Source organism: Sturnira hondurensis, unplaced genomic scaffold, assembly GCF_014824575.4.
Source record: "Sturnira hondurensis isolate 20B ecotype Veracruz unplaced genomic scaffold, ASM1482457v3 Scaffold0003801, whole genome shotgun sequence".
Taxonomy (NCBI): Eukaryota; Metazoa; Chordata; class Mammalia; order Chiroptera; family Phyllostomidae; genus Sturnira; species Sturnira hondurensis.
In genome coordinates this window covers 6,634,948-6,642,696 of record NW_028076432.1, presented here as the reverse complement: position 1 = coordinate 6,642,696, position 7,749 = coordinate 6,634,948, and the positions used below count along the sequence as shown (strand labels likewise).

Genomic DNA, 7,749 nt, shown 5'->3' with positions numbered 1-7,749 from the left:
TAAAACTCACTCTTTAGATAGGAGCTTAGATGTTACTTGCTCCAGGAAACCATTGCCAATCACGCAAATGCCCTTCTTTAAAATTCCGTATATTGTCTGTATCACAGAAGTCGTTATCATGGTTTGCAGTTGGCTTTGTGGTTCTGAGAGGTCAGGCACCTTGTGAAGGTTGTCTGCCTGTCTCTGTATGCCTAACATGGAGCTAAATGCCTGGCACACAGTAGGAGCTCAATAAGTGCGTGTTGGATAGGCAAACCAGGAGAGGGGAGCATAAAAAACAGTAACAACAACTCTCTCTTTACTGAAAACACTGAAGATAGTATTTGTAAATGTGAAGCTAGGGAACAGTAATATTTTATCATCTGTGTGTTACACAAGTCTTTAGCACTGTACCTGGTATACGTAGTATCTCTCACAGTGTACTGAGGTATAATTTATATACAATAAAGTGCACTTATTTAAAGTATACAGTTCAATGAGTTTTCCCTAAGTGCCCCTCTGCAGTCATTTGGCGTACCCTCCACCTTCATCCCCAGCAAGCACTGGTTTACTCTCTGCCCCTGTAGATTAATTTAAATTTTCTAGAATTGTATGTAAATGGAGTCACACAGTATGTACTCTTTTATACATACATACCTCTAGAGATTCATCCATGTTGCATGCATGTGTAGTTTGTTCCTTTTTGTTTCTGGGTATTTCATTGTATAGACATATAATAATTTGGTTACCTATTTACCTGTTGGTGATCAATTGGATAATTTATAGTTTGGGGCTATTATGAATAAAGCTGCTATGGACATTCATGGACAAGTCTTTGTGCGGACATGTGTTAATTTCCCTTGAGTAAATGCATAGGAGTGGCATTCTGGATTGTATGTCAAGTGTATGTTTAATTATAAGAAACTACCAAAGCTCTGGCCTAGCAACTCGGTTGGAGTGTTGTCCCAATAGGCCAAGGTTGCAGGTCTGATCCTTGGTCAGGGCAGATACAAGATTAAACCAGTGAATGCATAAATAAGTGGAACAACAAATTGATGTTTCTTTTTCTTTCTCTCTCCTTTCCTCTTTCTCTAAAAATCAATAAAAAAATTAAAGAATATTTAAAAAAGCTATCACACCATTTTCCAAGTGGCTGTATCATATTTTTGTTACCACCAGCATGTGAGAGTGCCATTTTGTCCCATATCCTTCTCAGACTGATATTGTCAGTCTTTTTAATTTTAGCCATTTAGGTAGGTGTATAGTGGTATCTTATTATGATTTTAATGTGCAGTTACCTGATGACTCATAATGTTGATTGCTTAATGATTGTCCCTATATATTCTCTGGTGAAGTATCTGTCCAAGTCTTCAGTCTACTTTTTTCCCTTTGGATTGTTTGCTTATTTTTTGTGGGGTGGGAGGATTTAAGAGTTCTTTGTATGTTCTGGATACAAGTCCTTTAGTTGATATATGAGTATATAAAATGTTTTATCTAGTCTATGACTGCCTTTTCACTTTTTTAATGATGTCTCTAAAATAGCAAAAGATTTGAATTTTGATGAGATTCCATATTAAACTAATTTCTTCTTTTTTCTCCTATCTAAGTACTAACCAGGCCCAACCTGAGAATGCATAAACTTCCAAGATCAGATGAAATCAGGTGCGTTCAGGGTGATATGGCCATAGACTTCTTTTTTCTGTTTATGTGAAATCCTACCCCAAGATCACAAAATTTTTCTTCTAAAAGTCTTACAGCTTTTACATTTACATGTATGTGGTTTTTTGTTGGGAACCACCCTGCCTGGTTTTAGAAGCTGTAACTCCCCCATGGCTAAGGCTGAGTGAGTGACCCTCAGACCATAAGCCACAAGGAGACAAAGCTCATCTCCCTGGCAGGGGCACCACCTCTGCTCCTTTGACTTCACCCTGCCTGGCCCCCAATGCTTGATCAGTTAGCCAATGAAGGGTAAGATTCCTCAAGGGAGGGATGACCTAAGACAGGCATGATCACAGGGCTCCCCAGGAAAGAACTTGGGGGCTATAGAAAAACAGGATAATGGACTGGACCCTTGCCCCTCAGCTTTGACATAGCCTGAGTCCTCATTCTGTCTGCAGGAAGTCTCCTAATATCTTGGCTGCCTTACTTCCCCTGTCTGACTTAAGCCTGAAACAATGCCTTAAACCTGAAACAATGCCAGTGGTGAGTATGGCACTGTGCTAGAAATGGCAGGTTCCCTAGGGCAATCAGGCCTCAGAAAGAAAGCACAAAATCCTGTGAAACCTGCTTTGCTAAGAATGCTCTCAATTAAATGATAAGAATTGAAACAGGAAATGAGTTTGTTCCCCAAAGTTTTGTAGCCCTTTAGCTAACAGACCCTGACTCAGAATAGGCCCTTGTAGTTCTTTGTATGCTATGTATTGTTTGATCCCTACTGCCTGACAATGATTAATGAGCTTTACCTGTATTCCTGTGCAAACTGAACCCAATAAAATCTTGTCAAGGCAAGGGTCAGTGAGCTCTCCCCTTGAGAGAGTGGCCTCACCATCCCTTTTCCTCCACAGGACTCGGTAGTCCATGTGAATTTGTCTCGTATCTCATCCATAATGCCTTGGACACTGTGGGACAGTGTCCTTATCAATTTTTTTTGGCCTAAACCCGCCCTCTACCCCCAAAATTTATTGTCTCATATCCTGGAGGGTAGCAGTCTGAAATAAAGGTGTTGGCAGAATTGGTTCCTTCTACAGGCTGTGAGAGAGAATTCGTTCCCTGCCTCCCCCCCAGTGTCTGGTGGTTTGCTGACACTCTGCTGTTCCTTGACAGTGGCAGCACAATGCCTGTCATCCTGGTGACCTCCCTGTGTCTCTCTGTATGACATTTTTTATGTATGGTGTGAGATAATGATTAAAGTTTAAATTTCTTCATGTGTGTATCTAGTGATTACAATACCATTTGTTGGGGAAACTTGCCCCATTGAATGCTGTGATACCTTTGTTAGAAATCAACTCACCATATATGTGAGGTTCCACTTCTGGGCTTTCTATTATATTTTGTAGATCTGTATGTCTATTCTTTCACCAACAGAACAGTGTCTTTTTTTTTTAGCACACTGGCCTCATTTTCCCTCACAAGACAGCCGTGCGTCATCAACCTCAAGCACATGACAGTCATCGGGTTTCCTCAGCGAGCCCAGGGCTTCCACGTGCTTTCCTGCAGCTCCCAGCCAGAGTGGCCTGAGGAGTCAACTAGTAAAGCTTTCTCCACAGCCACAAGTTCCTTTGATATTGGGTTATTGAGCACAGACTCAGTGGATAAGCTGTCTTCAACGTAGTCCATTTCTGTTCCTAAAAGTGTCAGCTGTGCTCTCTTCCCTGTGAACACCCTGACTCCATCTCTGACGGCTTCATCAGAATCCCCTCTTGTCTTCGTGTATTCTAGAGTATGAGAAAGGCCATTGCAACCTCTGGTTCAGACGCCAACTTTCACACCTACATGTTCAGGCTTATATATATATTTTTTAAATAAAATTTTTAAATTAAAAATCAAATTTTTATTTAACTTTAAACATTTTTTTTTGCAATGGAGAAAGGGAGGAAGAAAGGGAAAAAAACATTGCTGTGAGAGAAACACTGGTTGGGTGCCTCCCCTACAAGCCCCTACCTGACCAGGGACTGAACCCAAAACCCAGGCATGCACCCCAACCAGGAGCTTCCCTCCGATCCTTCACCTTGCAGGATGACGCCCAACCAGCTGAGCCACGTGGGTCAGGGCCAGGTTTATCTTCAAGGTTTTCTTTGATTTTATTTTATTGATTTGGAAGAGAGAGAAAGAGAGAGATCAATTTGTTGTTCCAGTTATTTATGCATTCGTTGGTTGATTCTTTTATGTGCCCTGACCCAGGGTTGAACCTACAGCTCTGGCACATCAGGGTGGTGCTCTAACTAACTGAGCTACCTGGCCAGGGCCAAGGAGTTGTTTTATCTTGTATACTACTGATGGTGTCAGGGTGAGGGTGGCCCAGGTGGGCTGCAGCTTCCTCCTGCTTACAGCCCAGACAGTGGCTGGAAGCAACATCCTCAGGGGCCAGGTGCCCCAGTGCCTTGGGCCCAGAGCTTGGCCACTCGAATCCCCTCCATGGACATGGAGGGCCCACTGATGCCAAGAGCTCTGGTCAGAACAGTGTCTTGATTACTGTAGCTTGATAGGAATCTTGAAATCTGTTGTTACCCATCCTGAACTTTTGTTATTTTCTACATGTATTTTCTATGTCGCTTAAATGTTTATCCTGGAAATGATCCTACTCACCAAGATCAAGCATAACCTTGCTAACTTTCATCTTCCCTGATGCCTCAAATTGTGTATATATAGCTATAAAAAGAAAGGGGTATGCTTTTCTTACTCTGTTATTTCTAGTTTCTTCCTCTGCCCCAGAAGACCACTTCATGTTTTGGCCAGGAGGTTCTTTGCCTTGGTGACGGCCGGAGCTGTATTTCAACTAGAGCATGTGGGGGACAGGAGATGGGCCGAGGGGTGATGCTCAGGTGAACTGCAAAAGGACATTCCTGTATGATATTATGAACTCGCCTGGGGATAAAGATTATAATAAATAGATGAAATGTCTTCATTATTCATAAGCTAAATCTAAACTTCTTTACCTGGTATTCTTGTCTCCTAAAGACTTTATATCTATCTATCTATCCATCCATCTATCTATATATCTACCTATGATGCCCAGGAAAACTGTTTAGCACCTGTGTTCTATGGCTTCCTCAGCTCTACACACTGATATTGCCATCAACTGAAATTCCTCCATCCCTTATCTTAGAATATCTAAGTTTTCTCCTTCTGTAGAGCCTCTTGTAATCTCAACCAGGAGAGACTGTGCCCTTTTAGATACCCCATAGGCTTATTTTTAACTCTTTCTTGTATTTATCATAGTAATATAGAAGCTTCCCTTATTGATTACTTACTATGTGCTGGGCACTGTGCTAAGTACTCATCACTCATTATCACTTTTTCTTTTTTAGTTGAATTTATTGGAGTGACATTGGTTAATAAAATTATGTAGATTTCAGGTATATGGTTCTATAACACATCATCTGTATAGTGTATTGTATTCACCACTGCAAGTCGAGTGTCTTTACATCATCACTTTTAATCATCATAAGACATTTTAAGGTAGATATTATTGTGATCTAATTTACATGTGAGGAAATTGAGGCACAAAGAAAGTAATGTACCCAAGGTCACATAGTTAGTATATTTCAGTGTTAGGATTCTAAGGTCTGCGGGACTACAGAGTCTGTGTTCCTATTGACAGGCTGTTTCATCTCCAAACAGGGTCTATTTTGCCAGCCTCTCTAAGAACCTCTAGGATATTACTGAAAGCCATCAATAATTCTGTGTATGCCCCAGCTGGTGTGGCTTAGTGGATTGAGCTCTGGCCTGTGAACTGAAAGTTGCTGGTTCAATTCCCAGTCAGGGCACATGCCTGGATCGTGGACCAGGCCCCCAGATGGGGGTGTGCAAGAGGGACCCATGTATCTATCACTCTCTTTCTCCCTCCTTCCCCTTCTCTCTAAAAAAGTAAATAAATAAAATCTTTAAAAAATAGTTTTGTTTGCACATGGCCTAGTATACTGGAAAAAATGGCAAAGGCTGTGGCATTGCTTGTGAGACCCCAAGGATACCATAATTAAAAACCCTTGAACAATAATGAGAAAAAATGTAAGAAGACAGCACATGGCCTCTTGTGAGTCTGCCCCATAAAGGATGGGAAGTGACCCTTTGGGTCTGCACACCGGTTCTGTGAGTAATGTTTTGAGTTGGCACAGTTGGTACCGCAAAAATAGCCTTCTGTGCCAGCCCTTGGGGAATTTGGTGAAACTTTTTTGTCAAAAGGAACTACAAAACCAGATGAGCTAGACCACTTTTTTATCTTTCTTTTAAAAAATAAAATTTGTTTCAAATAATGAAAGTAACACATGTACATTTTGGATAAATTGGAAAATACAAGAAAACCACAGAGAAAAAGATCTCCTGTAATTCTACTACCCAGAGATAACCACGATTAATGTTTGAGTCTTTTACTCTTCTGTTCTTTTTTGTGCACACACAAACATGAATACATATATACTTGGAAAATACAATTGATACCATGCTATAGTTTTGTACACAATTGTTACAATACCATATGGTGAATATTTTCCTTTTTTCCCTAAAACATCATTTTAATGGTGGCATTATATTACATTGTATTAAATAAATAAACCCTTAATGTATTTAACCACATCCCAATTGTTCGGCATTTAAATTATTTCTGATCTTTTCACATATATGCACATACATGTTTATATCTGTTTCTGATTGTTTCCTTGGGAGAGAGAATGGAGAGGCGAGCTAAATCACTGCTTCAAAGTTACATTTTACCCCAGTTAAGTTGTAGCAGTTAATGCTCTCAGTGCCGGATTACCATCTGATGACTGGAAGATCTTGAATCACTTAGGGACTGGATCAGGAAAAGGTGGCCAGAACTTCAGGGAAAGATCCCTCCACAGGGAGCGGGAAGAGCAGCGGTTCTAGGCAACAATGAGAAAACACCAACCAAGCCTTTCCATTCTCATACCAAAGGGCCAACTTTGCCACATGCCACCTGTTTATTGGTTTCTACACCCAATCCGTGCATCACCGACACAAAATGCCTGTACCGGAAGTTCGCAACAGCGATGTCAGCCTTCACCCAGTTAAGTAGCTGTGCCACACATGTACCCCAAGCTAACTTATTCATAAGCAGAATTCATTTCTTTTTTATTTTTATTTTTTTAATTGATTTGAGAGAGAGAAAGAGAGTCAGTGAGACAGAGAGATAGACAGAGAGAGAAACATCAGTTTGTTTTTCCACTTATTTATACATTCATCTGTTGGTTCTTGTATGTGTCCTGATAGGGTGACCTGCAACCTTGATGCAGGGGACAACACTCCAACCAAGAGTTACCCAGCCAGGGTCAAGCTCATTCTTCATCATCAGTCCCATGGCCCATTCTCCCATTCCATTCTGTGTCCTAAGATCCATACAATGTCCTTTGGTGCATCAATAAAATAAATTCTCTACAGGTTTGGACGTTTCTTTTGTTGACACTGAACACTCTTAAAGCCTTTCACTTTGACAATCACTTTTCATTCTTTTTGCTTATTATCATTGACGGCATAGATAGATATAGTCATGATTGGATCTTTGTTCTTCCGAATTGCCATTATTACTGAATAGTTTATCCTATAATGAATATGTTTGTGGTTTTCAATTTTTTAAAAATAATTTTATTTCTTGATTAAGTCGACATACAATATTATATTAGTTTCAGGTGTACAACATAATAATTAGACATTTATATAACTTATGAAATAAATGATCACCCTGCTAGATCTAGTACCCACCTGACATAATACATAGTTATAACAATATAATGGACTCTATTTTCTATGCTACATTTTATATCCCCATGGACTGTTTTGTAATGACCAATTTGTACTTTTTAATCCCTTCACCTTTTTCACCCCTTCCCCCAACACCCTTCCCATCTGGCAACCATGTTGCTAAACATTTTGTACCTATGAGTCTGTTTCTTGTCTGCTTGTTCGTTTTGGGGGCCTTTTAAATTCCACTTATAAGTGAAATCACATGGCATTTGTCTTTATCTGACTTACTTCACCCAGCACAAGACCCTCAAGGTTCATCCATGTTGTTTCAGGTGGCAAGATTTAGTTTTTTTA

At 40.2% G+C, this 7,749-nt stretch overlaps 1 pseudogene; it reads right to left on the bottom strand.

Moving 5' to 3' along the window:
* Positions 1-3,220: 3,220 nt before the first annotated feature.
* Positions 3,221-4,053, bottom strand: LOC118984781 (iron-sulfur cluster assembly 1 homolog, mitochondrial-like; annotated as a pseudogene).
* Positions 4,054-7,749: the final 3,696 nt, after the last annotated feature.